A 17,844-nucleotide genomic window follows, 5' to 3' on the forward strand; every position below is an offset into this window, starting at 1 on the left:
GCAGTCACGAACATTTCGCCTTTTTCCGGGCTTTAATTACGAACCACGACGTCCACACACTTATTACTGTAGGAATGCACTTATTAATATAATCTCAGGTTCATCGGACACGTTTTCTCCAGAATTTTTTTTATTTTTATTTTTATTTTTAGTGTTCTGTCTGACGACAGGTCCATATGAACAAGATCCTTCCATCCTTTTCTCGGACTGGGACCTGTTCATATACGTTCTTGGCAGATGATCCAGAAGTGGTTAGCCATTGCCTTCTTCTGTGTGTGAATGGAGTAATTGTTGGGATGCCACGGAGAAACCGGGGAAGCCCCCGGAGGAAAATTCCGTATTGCCTAGACCACGGCCTTGCCCAACACAAGTTATAAATTCGGGCACCGCCGGGAATCGAACCCGAGATTCTTCAGAATATCGAATAATTTATCCCCGTCGCTGAGTTGTTTGTCGGCGTGTCTTTCATTCACATTTCCCACACTTCGTTCAATATGTCCTTCACTCTCTAGTCGTTGATATTCCACTGTTTTGTCCCCTTTGTACCTTACGGGTATTCATAATATTGTTGGCAGAGCCACCTACCGGCTAAATTAGGTGTTGCAAATTTTGATGACAGAAGCTTCGTATTGTCACAGTCTCACGTTACATTATAGCATTATTTGTGTAGAGAATATACCCATGGTTTGTTTAACGACGCTGTCTGTAATTTAGGCAAAACTGTACAGCGTCGAACAGAGGATGGTTAGTGAATAATAACTTAGAAATGAGGTGTAAGAAATCGGTGATGGTTAAATATTGACAAATTTCAGGTTTTACAGTCACTGTGAAGCTTAGAAGTTGGCTAACTTTTAATTACTTCTCGGCTGATAGAGGTAAATGCGCTTTTCAGTTCTGTTATGTTGGGCCCCTGCATATACTGTTTATCTTTCTTGGAATTTACTTACCGGTAGAAATATGAACCATCGAGATATTCTCGTTCTAATCCTTCCGCCATTTTTGATGATAAATTATTCGTATTAAATTCCAAAGTCTCGAGCTGGCCTCACGCCTCACAAACTCTGCTTCCTCTTACTAAACTTAAGAATTTCCACTGCCGGCGGTACGGTTCACGTTGACGACATTAATTCACACTTATTTCTCTGAAACCGCGTCTGTTTCCCCAACTTTAAACATGGCAGCAGTCCGCACTTACGTGGTCAAAACAATACCAATATTATTTAGTTTGGAGCCTTGTATACAGCGGTTTTAATTGATTTAAATTTTTACATTTTATTTATTTATACTTTTCCTATTTATGCTATTATTTATTTAATTTTCTCTTGTATTTTTTGTAAGTTGTTTTTATGCCTTTCTTAAATATAGTAGATCGGTAACAATTTTGCTTACTAAAATGCGTGTGAAGTTTTAAAAATCTTGTAAAGTATGTTTTTGAAGAGACTTTGTATTTCCGATACGCATTCGCTGTGACGAAATGCATACGTTGTACTTTTTATGAAACCTATTCCAAAATGAATATTCTCAACCCCAAAGAATGTTTTTATTGAACAGTATCCTTCCCAGTCCCTTATTATTAGTTTTAATATCACTCGGCCAGTTACGTTTACTCGACGAGACGTTTAGCCTATATTTAGTTGAATATTCCTTACCTGATTCCGAACGTCATCGAAGTTTCGTATCTGATTAAGAGGGTACACACTTCGCTGCTGCTCGATCACCGTGCTTTGTTCGTTTACTCCTTGGTACGTCTTGGAGCGTAATGTTCAGAATGAATAGTAGGTTACATTTTCTCTGACTTGTCTTAGCAGAAGAAACTTTCTGCGGACACAAAGTCTTGGGTAAAAGTTTTTTGGGAATGAGTAAAAGAGAAACCTGTGCATAATAATGAAGGTGAAATAATATCACGTTATGTTATATAATAAAAGAGAAAATCTAATTAGGAAAACCTTTAAATCTTAGCGATTTTTCACAGTTGGCTAAAAACATGGAAATTCTGTTAAGATAATCATTCTCTTTCGCGTTAGTTTCTTACTTCCACTGTGATAGGAAGGGTCTCTTCCCCCCCCCTCCCCCCCCCCCCCCGACCACTTCTGTGCTGTTTAGGCTCTCGAATTTTCTCTTAGTCTTTGTGCCTTTCGTATCTGTTTTCCTCCCTGTCTCCTCGCCATATTTTCTCTTTGCTGTGGCATCGCCTTTAACTCATAATTGCGATCTGTTGCCAGTCTCATGCTTATTATTTATCCTATCAAACTGCCAGTTAATCATTTACCCGACTTCACTACACGACATAGTTCAATGATTTTTTTCAATCTATCTCCATATCCTGTGCCAATATTTTTATAATTGTCGTTTATTATACATGTAATGATAATTTTATACTCAAAATAATTCCATAATGTTTTATTTCTTCTGTAATTATAACACTATATGTATCAGAACACTTTATGAAGAACTGGTAGTCACACAGCTGACCACGAAATTACCCGCCTCCCTGTATGAAATCCGAACCTCCAGTCGAAACCCTGAATCTGTGTCCGTAAGATTAATTTTAATGGTTTCTTTTCATCGGTTGCGTCTCCCAAGAGGTCTTTCCGCATTTCTGACTGAGATGTTGTATACATTTTTCATCCATGTATGCATATCACATCTCACTGTCTCATTCCCCTTAATTTAGTCAGCCTAACTACGAAGTGCGATCGAAAAGTTTCAAGACTGCGCCTATAAAAACCCGTACACTTATCTCAGGTATTAAATTCATCCATCACCCTCGAAGTAGTTCCCCTGGGAGTGAACACAACGATCCCAGCGCCGCTGCCAAGCCTGGAAGCATCCCTGGAAATCTTTCTTTGTCAGCCTGTCAAGCACCATCTGCGATTCTGCCTGAATCTCTTCTATCGTCTCAAATCTCCTTCCCTTTAGCTGAATTTTTATCTTTGGGAAGAGGAAGAAGTCACACGGAGCTTAGAAAGGAAGTTGGGGTCGGTTCTTGCAAGATCTTTGAGCTCCTGACAAACGAGAAGTCGATTCTGCTTTTGGTCCTCAGACAGGATGCGTCGCATATGGAGTTCTTCCTTTTGAATCAGCTGACAGGTGCCATAGCCTATCCCAACAATGTCGCACAAGTCGTTGATGGTACGACGTCGATCTTCGTGAATGGCCTGCCGAATCTTCGTAACATTTTCGGGCGTTGTGCTCGAAGATGGTCGTCCAGAACGCTCGTCATCATCGACAGAGGTTCGGCCATTTTTAAAACGTGAATGCCACACAAAAGTTTGTGCACGACCCATTGCGGACTCCCCAAATGCTTGCTTTAGCATTTCATAGGTTTCCGTAGCCGTTTTGGCGAGTCTTTGGCAAAATTTGATGCACACGCCATTCCGAAATCGCAGGAGGGTCGGTGTAATGCACTACCAAAACGCCCGTAACTAAGAAACAAATGCTAATTCGATGATGCCGGCTGGCACACTGATTCACTATGAATGTAGGCCGCACCCCCTAGCGGCAGAAGCTCGTACTACATCCGGTTCGCCCTCTATTGACACAGTCTTGAAACTTTCCGATCGCACCTCGTATATTGATAAAGACTACAGCTTATAAAATTCCTTGTTATATTATTTTCTCGTTTCAGTCCAAATATTCTATTTCAGTACTTTGTTCTCAACCATCTCCAGTGGGTTTTTTTTCCTTAGAGCTAGGGACCATATTTTTAACCCGCATATAATCGGTAAAATTATACTTTTCATTTTTTGATGTTTGATCTTTATATCAGAGACGGGAGAAAAGAAGCGATTTGCAACCAGCGGCAGCAAACATTCCGTGAATTACTTCCGCGACTACAAGGTGCTTAGTTTTTGTTTACGAACCTAAAACCATTCAGATGATGTTTATCCTCCGTCTTAATTGTATCATCCTTGGAGTTGCGAGAGAAAGTGTTTGGTGCCTCCTCGGTATAGCCAGTGACATTAAGTATGACTTACCGAGTAAGTAAAACTTCTTAAACATTATATACCGGTACAACGAGAAGGAACTTGTTTCTGCTCTAAAATATCATTATGGCTCGTTATTAGGCGTTGCGTAGTAAATTAATTTGTGTATTTTACGCTGTTCGGGCGTTTGGATGACACGTACCAGGTTGGTAGTACCAGATCTCCAGAAAAGGGTTAGAAATTTCGTTGTCAAGTACAGAATCCACCGTGCTACCCACTCGCTCCAGTTCTTTGTGACAATCGACTGTAACCCTCAGGTATGTGTACCTGGTTCGCCTCGTTCCTTCGGGACTCTCTCGTCCGCGTGAACATTTCCTTTGGTAACGTCACCACAGTTTGCTGCCGGATGGTACGGCCGGGCGTCACAATTTAAAGGGAGGGCTCAGTGCTGATACGCCGCTGACAGCCGATAATGGGTTCCTCTACTACGATTTGTGACTGTTACGACCTCCGACTTGGGCAGGGGATGGCGTATGTTGGCTGGCTTATGTGAACATGGCAATGAACCATCGAGCTCCATAGGAGACGTGGAGTATCTTGACCATCTGAGGACACTCCTTCTTGTTCGTAGTTCGGTTGAGTTGTTGCGGTTATGTAATTTGAAATTATTGGTGGTATCAGTTGTGGAACTCATCGGTGGTCTAGCGGTTAGAACGCTGGCCTTGTAATCCTGGGGTCTCGGGTTCGATTCCCGGCTGTGCCCGAATTTATAACTTGTGTTGGGCAAGGCCGTGGTCTAGGCAACACGGAGTTTTCCTCCGTGGCATCCCAACAATTACTCCATTCACACACAGAAGAAGGCAATGGCAAACCACTTCTGGATCATCTGCCAAGAACGTATATGAACAGGTCCCAGTCCGAGAAAAGGATGGAAGGATCCTGTTCATATGGACCTGTCGTCAGACAGAACACTAAATAAAATAAAAATCAGTTGTGGGACTTCGGTAGAAATTACAGTGATGTGACTATCAATGATGCAGTACAAAATTCTTTTCCACATCAAGACTGACTTTTTTTTAAGCCGACTTAGAAGTAGAGTTCACTTTTCCAGTCTCGATGAGCATTTCCTCGTCATGCAATGACTTGTATCACATTTGCCTTTGTTCATGTTTATCTGATTTGTTTTACGATTTATAAGCCGCTCTTACATTAAAAATAGAGGGAAAGGGCGTATCATATTATGATGATAACAATGCGAAGTTTGTGCACTGTTAAGTATAAAGTTTTGTATATGCTCTGCTGTGGTCATGCCTTCTCCCTCCCAAAACCCTTCCTTTAGCTTCTGGAGTGCAATCGCGGTAATAAGATGTGTGTGTGTGTGTGCTGACAGTTATAAAGACAATTAAAATGTATATAGCTCCAGCCACCGCATCTTGGTAGAGAGACAACATTGTGGCTAATCAACAGACTGGCAGCCTAAAAGGCTGTATAATGTCATCTTCATTAATTCTGCTAACAGTGAGGCAGAGGTTTAGCATTAGCAAGAGGGCTGAAGACTAAGACATCAGACACCCATTAGAATTAACACAATAAAATTGCGATTTATTGCAGTTGAGAGACTTCTTGGTAGGGCTTGGATTTCCAGAATGTATTATGGTACTCTGGGAACGTTCTACGCAAAGAATCTGCTAGTTGTTAACAGACACTGAGACGCGGTTGGCCGGGTATTTTGTTTATTTCTGCTTATAAACAGTGACGCGACGTATTTTGAACTGACCTCAAAACGCCTGTTGTATAGATTTCCAGTCCTACAAATCTTGCCGTTGATGTTATATTTAGATAAAAGTAATTTTATAATTCAATAGTAATATGCTGTTTAATTCCAGGGTCTGTAGTGTTGTACAGAACACCATCCTCTAAACCAGTGGAATTTAACCTTTTTTGTTCTCGTACCCCCCCGATATAATTTCTCTTCAACTTTGTACCCCCAAAGTTGTTGGTGTATAATTCAAGTTACACATAGTATATAATCTACATCTAAAATAAATTAAATAAATTACATTCCTGATTATTCAGTGTTTTATTATATTTATTTAGTGTTCTGTCTGACGACAGGTTCATATGAACAGGATCCTTCCATCCTTTTCTCGGACTGGGACCTGTTCATATACGTTCTTGGCAGATGATCCAGAAGTGGTTTGCCATTGCCTTCTTCTGTGTGTGAATGGAGTAATTGTTGGGATGCCACGGAGGAAAACTCCGTGTTGCTAGACCACAGCCTTGCCTAACACAAGTTATAAATTCTGGCATGGTTTATCATAAAATAATATATATTTTTTTAAATTTCACGTACCCCCCAAGATGTCTTCGCGTACCCCAGGTTGAATACCACTGCTCTAAACTTTAGAGTCTGAAGAGAAGTTAAAACATACAAACATGCTGATACAGACATACCGTAGGTTGTCTGTATTTTGTGGTGTTTAGAAGCTCACCGATGTTACACAATGAAAATTCATCGCTGAAAGATCGATACATGAAAAAGCAGATAATCACAGGAGAGTTGCACATAAGCATTTTATTAATTGGTGATATGTATTTTATTCTATGTAAATTAATGACATGGATATTGAAAGCGTAGCAATGTAACCAAAATTTATTTGATCAGAAACGTGGCGTCGGGGAGCTTTATCCTATGCGTCATAATTTATTTTGAAAGCCTTTCTGTTGTTAAAAATACTAATTAACGTTTGAGATGGTGATTAGCCTTCAGGGCATGTACAAATACAATTTTTTTTTTCTTTCGTAGTAAAAATCTATCAGTATGGAATTTGTACATGTTTTATATCAAGAAAACACTTTCACAAAGAACTTTTAATTCGTTTCCCTCAGGGGAACGAAATATATATATATAGCAGATGTAATCGCGTGTATCGTGAATGTTGGGACGAACGAACAAATGAACGTTTGTGGTCGTCTCAAACAAAAGCAGTACTCAGACCCGTAGATGGACGGGTGAGGGGGTGGGGGGTATATGAATTTAAGGGAAAGAGGGTGTGGTAGTAAGCTGAATGTTTATACGTGGTATGAATACGAACACACCTTAATGATGCGTACATGTTAAAAAGTGAGGGTTAGGCGTATGGGTCACAACTGCACTCTTATATATAATTTTTCTCTCTCTCTCTTTTTCTATCTTTCGTCTCTGTTTCTCCGTTGCTTTTGCTTCAGTTGCCTGCCTCCTGATATTGCTGCTGCTGGTGGTTGTGTTTTCTGGGATTATATAAAATATAAAAGCGAAATTTCCATGTAGGCAACGTATTCGGAGAAAGCATACAGTACACGTATTAAAAGTCTAATTTAGGGGCGGTTCATCTCTCTCTGCCCTTCTGCGGTCATAAGTCATACTCTAATTCCACTTGTGCTCTGCTCCTATCTCCTGTTCATCTCATTCTTCTTTCTCTGAAGAGAAGAGACGTTTTCTGCATGTTCTGAATTCTGGGAATCGAACGACACGACCTTTCTGCCACAAGCCTCGAGTGTTCTACATCAGCGGATTGTGAATTTTTGTTCAGCGTCTGAAGGGGGAGGTGGTAAGCCCCATATCCGTATTGTTAATTTTGTCAGATTTCTAAATAAGTACAGACTGTACAGACGTTAAATTTGGTGCTGATGTAATTCTGGGTTTTTGTGTTTTTTCGTAGTAATATACTGCTTAAGAGATTTCTTTTTCCTAGAAGACTGTTTTTTTTAAACGTTTTCGATAGAAAAATATTTAATTTCTTTATGACTGTTGTGAAATAGCCACGGTGGTCTAGCGGTTAGAACGCTGGCCTTGTAATCCTGGGGTCTCGGGTTCGATTCCCGGCGGTGCCCGAATTTATAACTTGTGTTGGGCAAGGCCGTGGTCTAGGCAACACGGAGTTTTCCTCCGTGGCATCCCAACAATTACTCCATTCACACACAGAGGAAGGCAATGGCAAACCACTTCTGGATCATCTGCCAAGAACGTATATGAACAGGTCCCAGTCCGAGAAAAGGATGGAAGGATCCCGTTCATATGGACCTGTCGTCGGACAGAACACTAAATAAAATAATAAATAAATGACTGTGTGGTAGAGATGTAAAAATGTCAGTAGTTTCACAAACAACGGTATAATTGTTGGTATAGGTTTCGCACTTGTGTTGCACATAATTTCTGAAAAAGAGTACTTATGTCTGTAAAAAAACAACAAATTTGTGGTACAGTCGAAGAATATAAACATATGTTTTCAAGTATGTTACTATTAGAAAAGTCAGACATTCGTAAAGCCCATACTACTGATTGAAAAGTTTTGTAGTTGCTTATAAAATTTTGTTTTGTTGTGACAAAATTACGTTGCGGAGATGAGTCTAAGGGGCAGAATATTTAAAAGAGGATAACGTGAACAGTTTCCTCACGATTTAGGTACAGTAAATCAGAATTCATAAGTCCTAAGTTAAAAGGAAGTGTTCATCTTTATTTTTAGTATGGATTTGTGGGTGTTACACCTTATTTCTTGCTAATCAGAAACATTTTAGCTAACACTCTTATTCTCGTGATGCTATATTTGTGGGGATTATCGGGGCTTTTTTTAAGCAGTGACTGCCTACTGTAGCACAAGGAGACACAGGAATGAATCGAAGAAGAGAGATAGGACGGGCAGCCATAATGTTATTTGATTGATGCTGTAAGGGGCCCTTTAAATCAGTTATTGCAGGGGGGGCTCAAAATGTAGCCGGTTTGACCTGAGCACCGGTAGGTTCCGCATGTAAAGTGACATGGAACACAGATTTGAGTACACCTTTCCAGTAATGTTTATTTTTAGTCGGTAACATTAACTTTTTTTTTTCCAAAGTAATGAGAATTGAAGATTACTTTGAATTCAAGTCCATTTTTTAACGCCACCTAAGTTGGGCTATCTGATGCATATATCGTATTATTTAATTAATGGTTATAAAGCGTTAGCCTGGCAAGATTGTATCCACACTTTATTTTGAGTCGAATTGAAACAGTTATATTAAAGAAGCAAGCATCCCAAGGCAAATTAAAGGAGTTAAACCTTCCGTGGCAGAAGTGATCAGACAAATTCATGCGTTAATATTCAACTGGCATGTGTACTTAATAGAGACCATCTTGAACCATGAGTTGAATTCTACCATCCCTGTAATAAAACCCTCCCCATTAGACAGTCCGAAATGTTGTAATTCCAGAGCTAAGACCACTTTTAATACGGGGAAGTAATATCGTATTACTTTACATGAGACAGGTCAGGAATGTTTTGTATGTGAAGAGCCTATATGAAATATTATCCATAGTGTAGCTTCCCCTGAGCTCTGGCTGGGCTGGGCAGAGTACCATGGAGGATTGGGGGTGGGAGGGTGTGCGATAGGGATATCTCCCTACAGGAGAACGTCTTAATGAAGACATCTTGACTGCCTCTCACCCCGGACTTAGCTTCTTGAATTAATTAAACCTCTTGCTTTGCTCTCCACATATATACAAGCCACAGAGCCTCTCGCCTCGGCTTCAACTCTCTTCTGGTTTGATGTAAATGGTACTTGGACTAAGAACAGTAACGTCGTGTTCCCGCATTGATTAAACAACCCTTAATATTTCAAATAATATGCAGTCGACTCTTGCCATTATCCGTTTGGCGTAGTTAGAAATAAAAAATTCTAAATATTTAATTTCTGTTTCCTTTTTGTATGTAGGCCTACGAGTGTCTTACAGGCTACAAACGTAATTTTAATATGTACATATGTAACTTATATGACAGGCGTTAGCATCAGAATAAAGGAACTCTAAAAATTAGATGTGTACAACATTCGTAAAGAATGCCTGATACCCGAATCTGTTCAGGAGAATTGAAGATGGCAGGGACGTCGGACACAAAAGACGTTATAAATAATTTGAGGACGTTTAGAGATTTTAAAATCTGGCAGAAGCGTTAACAAAAGCCCGAATTTATAACTTGTGTTGGGCAAGGCCGTGGTCTAGGCAACATGGAGTTTTCCTCCGGGGGCTTCCCCGGTTTCTCCGTGGCATCCCATTCACACACAGAAGAAGGCAATGGCAAACCACTTCTGGATCATCTGCCAAGAACGTATATGAACAGGTCCCAGTCCGAGAAAAGGATGGAAGGATCCTGTTCATATGGACCTGTTGTCAGACAGAACACTAAATAATAATAATAATCTTGTATTGTCCCACTTACTTTCGAAAACATTAAATTGAAGACGATAGTTTTTTCTCGTTTATTTGGATGTCTTAGTGAGGACTTCATTGCAAAGTGCTCTTAAAAATGTTTGACCCTAAAAGGGGCGAAGTGAGTAGTTAAGAAAATTATGCAATGGAGGAACTTCGTGGTTTGTATAGATAACCTGATGGTGAAATGTAGGAGACCTCTGTGGGCTAGAACGGGGAGAAATGGTAAATTACACAGAATTTTGTTGGCATAACCTCTTCACTCGGACCAACCAAGACGAGAATTGGGAGGATAACATTCATATGATCTTCGTCAGTAGGAAGGCGCCATTTGGGATTTTGTGTCGTGGCGGGTTTTAATCTTAGCGGTGTTGTAACTTAGTTTGTTAATTACTTTGAATGTTGAGCCAGATGTTTAAATGGCCCCACTTGCTTACTTAGGAAACCCAAATAAATCCCTGTTAAAAATGTTTTTGGCCCTTAAAAAAATATGCTCATACTTAACATTCTTCAGAGGTTTGTAAGGTTTCTTCGTTATTAAAACGCTGAATGTAATACAGTATAAGTACCCGTTCTCAGGAATTTGCCTTGGTCATTGATTCTTGTATTCATATACGAGGTGCGATCGGAAAGTTTCCAGACTGCGCGTATAAAAAAAACCCGTACACTTATCTCAGGTATTAAATTCATCCATCACCCTCGAAGTAATTCCCCTGGGAGTGAACACAACGATCCCAGCGCCGCTGCCAAGCCTGGAAGCATCCCTGGAAATCTTTCTTTGTCAGCCTGTCAAGCACCATCTGCGATTCTGCCTGAATCTCTTGCCAAAGACTCGCCAAAACGGCTACGGAAACCTATGAAATGCTAAAGCAAGCATTTGGGGAGTCCGCAATGGGTCGTGCACAAACTTTTGTGTGGCATTCACGTTTTAAAAATGGCCGAACCTCTGTCGATGATGACGAGCGTTCTGGACGACCATCTTCGAGCACAACGCCCGAAAATGTTACGAAGATTCGGCAGGCCATTCACGAAGATCGACGTCGTACCATCAACGACTTGTGCGACATTGTTGGGATAGGCTATGGGACCTGTCAGCTGATTCTAAAGGAAGAACTCCACATGCGACGCATCCTGTCTGAGGACCAGAAGCAGAATCGACTTATCGTTTGTCAGGAGCTCAAAGATCTTGCAAGAACCGACCCCAACTTCCTTTCTAAGCTCCGTGTGACTTCTTCCTCTTCCCAAAGATGAAAATCCAGCTAAAGGGAAGGAGATTTGAGACGATAGAAGAGATTCAGGCAGAATCGCAGATGGTGCTTGACAGGCTGACAAAGAATGATTTCCAGGGATGCTTCCAGGCTTGGCAGCGGCGCTGGGATCGTTGTGTTCACTCCCAGGGGAACTACTTCGAGGGTAATGGATGAATTTAATACCTGAGATAAGTGTACGGGTTTTTATACGCGAAGTCTTGAAACTTTCCGATCGCACCTCGTATTCTAATTCACGTAGCGTCGCGTCGAGAATGTTGCGGTTAGGTAAATACTGGATGGGCAGTTCGTCGCTTAACCTCTCAGCGTTTTGACTTTGCGACAAGTCTACAATTGTCAGACCACTACAGGCTTGTCCTCAGGCAACGAAACTTTCTTAATAGTTCATAATACTCATGTCTTACATGTGTTTTCATTCCACCGTGTTGTTATTGATGCAGAAATAATATTAATCGCAACTTCTAACGTCTAACGACGTTTGTGTGCCGCGTCTGTGGAAGCGATGGAAAAGAAAATCAGAGTGATAATATAATGGCTGGCTGCTGTCCTCACACACCATTTACCGACGCTGTGCGTCCCATATTTCTAATTACTTTCCGACGCCGTCCGTCGTTTTTAAAACCGACGACTAACGAAGCGGTAGTACGAAGGGGGTGATGGTGGTGGAAACTGGAGAAGGAAGAAGATACATGATAAAAGAAGGGGGTGGGATGGAAAACGAAGTGTAAGAGAATTCCAACCAGAAATAAAAACTCGGTCCCACTAGTACAATAGAAAAGGGGCGTTCTCAGGAGATTATTTCAAGTGAAGAAATGAAGTAACACTTTAAAAGGGTAAATCTTCTCAAAATAATATTTATAGAGTCTATTCCTGCTCCCTCATTTCTGTCATTGTGTTTGCTGTTTATTTTGAGAACCAATTAAGATCCATTAAGAGTTTGTCTATAGTTACCGATCTATGTAATGGGTTAAGTACAGCTGTTTCCAAGGACAGATAAAAGTATTGTACTGACCAACTGTTCTTAACCAAAATTTATCGTCTGCTCACTTGTGAATAGAACAGAGGAAACAACTTTTGACGTCAACTGTAATTAAAATAGTGGGGTTAGTACGTGCAGAATTGTAGCCGAAGAAGGAAAGGTCGATTGATTTCGGTAACCAGACAATTATTGAAGTGTCAATTGGTTTTGAGTGAAATGGGACTGACTTTGCAATGTCGGACGTTGATACGCAAAAACTGCTTTAAGCGAAGAAAATTCAGATTTAGGATGTTTCAGAACAAAGTTCTAAAGTGAATGTTTAGACCTAGGAGGGAGGAAGTGACAGGATGTTGCAGAAAGTTGCGTGACTTCCAATTTTTGTACTGTTCGCCATGTTTTATATGAATTTGTACCGGAATGGGTTAGAAGGCATGAGAACTGTGACCCTGGATGTTTCTCTTTGCATTTCATATTTCGCTAGTAGAACTACGTTTAAATGCGCAGCCTACCGGAATGTTTAATGTGGTCGTATAGCCTTTTGTCTGTCGCTCTTATAAAGTACCGTTGAGTTCACGCATGGGATAAGAATTACGTGGGTGGTGGGGGGAAAGGTGAATCAAACGTTTGCCCTCATGCCCCTATGTACTAACGCAAGCAAATTGCCCAAGGTTTCTGCTGGCCAGAGCTACGTCGTACATTTCGCATTTGCAGTGGAGCTGTTAGGGTGGGGTCGTTGGAAAGGGGGGGGGGAGGCGCGTAAAGAAGGGAGGTAGTGTGAGCTAAGGGTAGGACAAGGTCAGATTTTATTTTTGAAAAAAAAAAAGTCCGCTCCCTTCATATTCCATTTTCTATACGATAACGTCAAAACCGAAAAGATTAAAATTCGTACCCCTGTTCCCTTCCCACATATACCTCCTGTCCTTAGTGTGTGCCAGCGGTAGTGTCCGACTGGCTTTAGCCTTGTGGATTACTAGCTCACCTTACAGAACTGACGTCGGGTTCTTCTGAAACTGCCTAATCACACGATTTTTTAATCTCCTGAAAATCATCAGTTCCTTTTGAAAATGTTTGGGCCTAAGAAGGTGAAGGATATACAGGCTGAATGTTTTGTGCCTTCGAATTTGCGTTATGCATTCCCCAGAACAACTTTTGTACACTCTTACTTGAAAACATCAGTCTTCATTTTGTACTGAAATATGTTTTCGAAATAGTGATCTTTGTGGGTGATACATGCTGAGTTTATTTATTTTTCCTTTGTATACCTTTGTGTCTTTAAGTGGCTGTACTCCATATTATTTGCAATGAAACCATCAACAGGGTCTTAGTCAATTGATTCTCAGCGTACATCGCGATGGCGCTGTATTTCCATACCAGGCTCTCGAAAAAAAATACGAGCGCAATAGACTATTAATAGGTAGGATTTGAGGTTTTCGCTGCGATGAGTCTTCTGGGTTGTTGCGCCGTGTTGTCTGATAGAAGTTTCGCCCTAATGATGGAGGCAGCAAGGACCTCTGAAACGTCGGTAAACTTCTACCAGACTACACGGTACTACAACCCAGAAGACAGCCATCGACTTTTAACTCCTCGAGAAGGGCTCGGCGTATGAACGAGTGTCCACAACAACCAGTCCGCCACTGTCATCATGCCCGTACGGCCGAGCAGAGTAAGAAACTATTTTGTATTTTATTTATTATATGCGTTTAACCGTAGAAAGAAGTGAATATACCGGCACACTAACTTCTCTGAGGTAAGAGACTGCGTACAGGAACGGAAAGCAGTTAGTATTAATGGATTTATAATCTAATGAATTTTCAGAGAGTTCTGCTCCAATTCCCTCACTCCACTCCTAAAATCCTTCTCTTCTGTGGCGACGGTGCCCAGGATTTATGGAAGATATATCCATAGTGAAACAAGCACACGAGCATGAGAAAAATTATCTTAATTTCTTTTTCCACAGAGTTGGAGAGGTTACATGCTGCAGGCGGGTTGGAACCTGGGCCTGCGAAAGCAAGCACCTGTACTCAGGTGGTAGTAAATTGGGGTGACACTGCATAAAAACCTGGGGTTGAAGGGAAGAGGTAATTTTTTTCTCGTATGTGATACTTTTGAAGGAAGGTGGAGTTGAAGGTTTAGAATCTGCAAGACATGGCATAAGGCGCGCGTGGCGTGTGTGTGAGACTTTATTTAATGATCTGCTATTTTACATTTTTGTATCACCTGTCTCTCCTCTGCAGACCTGAGTTGCATTTTGTTTTTAGTAAACGAAGGAAAGCGTTTTACCGGAGATCCGACCTATTTCGAATACCTAGACTGCTTGAGATGTTTATCTTATATTGATCTTTGTGTTCGTCTGTTACGGATGTAATATAATTTTCACATGTTATCACGTATATAAATGTTAGGACTCTCGAGAGAAATATATTATTCTTCCTTGTATTTGAATAAATACCATACAAAAATCTGATAATAGCAGATGTGCATTAAATGACAACTATATTTAAGAACTTTTTAAACTTATTAGGTAATTTTACGACAGACGCCTTCCACGAGTCTTCCTCGCCGAAATTGCGTTGTTAATAACACTTTCCTTTTGCCAAAACGCCTGTCTGGGGGACCACCTCCTCCTGTCGGCTGTCTTCACAGCAGGTATTCGTCATGCCTGGAGGCCGTATGGAGATCAAAAGAATAGAAAAGTGGTTGGGTATTGAGGCATGTGGACAGATAGCTCAACAGCGCTCTAATATGTTAACATTACCCATTGCTGGTTATACTACTGATATTTTCCGTGGTTTTCCTTAAACTCTTCAGGCTAATGGCAGATTTGTACGTTCAGATAGGCAGGACCACCTGCCTAGAAAATACTGCTGACTATTCATGATTATCTTTCAATGCTTTAGTCGTTCAGTAATCACAGAATCGGTTAGTCAAAGTCGCCGATCTCGAAGTTCGATCAGGAAGCCTTCTAATTGTGTCACGTATTTTCTTGTTTCGGATAGTTTTAGAAATAGTCATTACGGGTCATATTTCTTTGTGTATACATGAGTTGTGGACTTTATAATCAGAATGCTTCGTGAATATCAAACTCACCTTTAGCAACTTGACTTTCAGTTAACCCTTTCCGTGCTGTTTTTTGCTTTAAAAATCTTTCTGAGTAATATATTTACATGATAACAATTTTTATTGTTAAATTTCATGAATGGTTGGTTACAATTGTTGACAGATGACGGGAGATTTTTCTGTCACTATCTTTTCAAAACCTGAAAGGGTTTTAAGCTAGACTTCTGTGAGTAGCGAGAAAAGGGTTTTAAAAAAACTACTCAGCGTAGGCACAAGTTCAGATTAGCAAGGAGACATAATCTTTATAATGTTTGATAGTCTGCGCCGCTCATTCCTATAAATGTATTCATTGCCGAATGTAAATCGTAAGCACTTGAACGCGTATCCTGGATGCCAAGTGTGTTCGACGTCAACAACAAACCTGTACCAAACGCAGGATCAACATTGACAGAGAATCACCACGAGAGCTTAAAATCATTTATGTACGAGGTGCGATCGGAAAGTTTCTAGACTGCGCCTATAAAAACCCGTACACTTATCTCAGGTATTAAATTCATCCATCACCCTCGAAGTAGTTCCCCTGGGAGTGAACACAACGATCCCAGCGCCGCTGCCAAGCCTGGAAGCATCCCTGGAAATCTTTCTTTGTCAGCCTGTCAAGCACCATCTGCGATTCTGCCTGAATCTCTTCTATCGTCTCAAATCTCCTTCCCTTTAGCTGAATTTTCATCTTTGGGAAGAGGAAGAAGTCACACGGAGCTTAGAAAGGAAGTTGGGGTCGGTTCTTGCAAGATCTTTGAGCTCCTGACAAACGATAAGTCGATTCTGCTTCTGGTCCTCAGACAGGATGCGTCGCATGTGGAGTTCTTCCTTTAGAATCAGCTGACAGGTCCCATAGCCTATCCCAACAATGTCGCACAAGTCGTTGATGGTACGACGTCGATCTTCGTGAATGGCCTGCCGAATCTTCGTAACATTTTCGGGCGTTGTGCTCGAAGATGGTCGTCCAGAACGCTCGTCATCATCGACAGAGGTTCGGCCATTTTTAAAACGTGAATGCCACACAAAAGTTTGTGCACGACCCATTGCGGACTCCCCAAATGCTTGCTTTAGCATTTCATAGGTTTCCGTAGCCGTTTTGGCGAGTCTTTGGCAAAATTTGATGCACACGCCATTCCGAAATCGCAGGAGGGTCGGTGTAATGCACTACCAAAACGCCCGTAACTAAGAAACAAATGCTAATTCGATGATGCCGGCTGGCACACTGATTCACTATGAATGTAGGCCGCACCCCCTAAAGGCAGAAGCTCGTACTACATCCGGTTCGCCCTCTATTGACACAGTCTTGAAACTTTCCGATCGCACCTCGTATGTCTCTGGCCTGCAACATTGCAACTCTTCATTAGCTTCATTATCAATATTAATTTATAACTCTGAGTATCTGAGTAGTGTAGTATCGTGTAATTTGTTGTACCTAACGAGGAAATTTGTGATGTGTACAACGATACTTAAATAAGGGAAACTGCGATGTGATAGGATGGCAGAGACAACAAATATGTGCAGAATTTTTTGTGGGGAAACCACTTGTAAACAATCTACTCTAAAGACGTAACAAATTTGGGGGTGGGGGGATTACGGTTTGTGTTTTGGCTGTACATTGAAGTAGTTTAGGATAGTAGTGTGGGCCGTTGATGATTCAGGCCTGTCATCAGTAAATTTGTGAATCGTATTGTGTGAGGATCACCACCAGTGAGGGATGCTGAATTTGCACAGGCGGTTTCGTGTAATACAAAAACACGTCGTTACAAATCGATAGTTTTCACGACCCATAAGATGCAGATTGATATGTGATGTAATTCCGTTTCGAAAATGTTAATTCATTCCGCTGTACGAACTGTAAAGATTCATATTCGCTGAAGTAACGAAAACTGAGTTTTTCTTCCTCTCTCTTTTCTATTCTAATTTTTATTACTTGTTCCTGTGGTGGTCGTGCAAGTGTGAGAGATTAAGGTGACGGAAAAACCTCGCCGAGCTTTCGAGCTTCCAGACCGGGAATTATTATTATTATTATTATTATCGTCATTATTATCGTTCGTTCGCAGAGAATTACTGCTGCATGGAACCGAGAACCATTATTATTCAGGTTCGCTAGAAACTGCTGTGAACGCTGAAGGGAACGGGCCTGTGCATCGCCAAAAATGTTAGTTCACGCGGTTCGCTAGTTTCAAAATCTAGGTCTTTGGGCTATTAATTATTTAAACCTTTTTCTTCTTATTCTTCGTTATCTGCATGCAGTTTCCCTTCCTGCTCTGTCTTTAAATCTCCCCCCCCCCACCCTTTTCCAGAGTTGAAGCTTTTGTATGGATGGTCCAGACCAGGATATTATGTATG

General features: G+C 41.0%; 1 protein-coding gene across 4 annotated transcripts in view; it reads left to right on the forward strand.

Annotated features, from left to right (window-relative positions):
• The window catches only part of mbo (Nuclear pore complex protein Nup88), a 622,627-nt gene that overhangs the window by 573,463 nt on the left and 31,320 nt on the right, over positions 1–17,844 (forward strand). The gene's annotated exons all lie outside the window — the stretch shown is intronic.

Source organism: Zootermopsis nevadensis, unplaced genomic scaffold (genome assembly GCF_977971745.1).
Source record: "Zootermopsis nevadensis isolate Lab colony 2312 unplaced genomic scaffold, Znev_1.0 Znev_ptg000002l, whole genome shotgun sequence".
Lineage (NCBI taxonomy): Eukaryota > Metazoa > Arthropoda > Insecta > Blattodea > Termopsidae > Zootermopsis > Zootermopsis nevadensis.